Genomic DNA, 446 nt, shown 5'->3' on the forward strand with positions numbered 1-446 from the left:
AAGTTGAGGAATGATATCTCTTCTTTTGTTTAATTTGATATTGAGACTCTTTATGATATATAGGAGAGATTTAAGGATTTCCTGAGAAGGTATCCTTACCATGACCTACCTTTATGGCTCCAAGTTCAAACTTTTTACAATGGCTTGAATCCCTTGACTAGAAAGATGATTGATACAGCAGTTGGCGGAGCATTGAATATGTAACATCCCAAACCCAACCTAGATGTTATGGCTGTATTTGGCAATGTCACACGATAGTGTTTCTGAAACCTCGTTGTTACGTTGAAAACATTCCATGTTATTATCTTTATTAAACCTTTGTTAGAACTTAGGAAGTCGTCTTTATTCAATTAAAACATTTTTTTTGAAACATCCCTCGTTGCGGAAGCTTTAATAAAACAGTCTAAGTGATCATGCGTTTAGAAACTACTTTAACTTTTTGAAAA

The 446-nt window shown here is 33.9% G+C and overlaps 1 non-coding gene across 1 annotated transcript; it reads right to left on the reverse strand.

Annotated features, from left to right (window-relative positions):
* LOC121218810 (small nucleolar RNA R71) lies at positions 1-107 on the reverse strand. Its single transcript, XR_005915287.1, has one exon. It is a non-coding gene; the product is annotated as a small nucleolar RNA R71 (small nucleolar RNA).
* Positions 108-446: the final 339 nt, after the last annotated feature.

This window comes from Gossypium hirsutum, chromosome D06, assembly GCF_007990345.1.
Source record: "Gossypium hirsutum isolate 1008001.06 chromosome D06, Gossypium_hirsutum_v2.1, whole genome shotgun sequence".
In the NCBI taxonomy this organism is placed as follows: domain Eukaryota; kingdom Viridiplantae; phylum Streptophyta; class Magnoliopsida; order Malvales; family Malvaceae; genus Gossypium; species Gossypium hirsutum.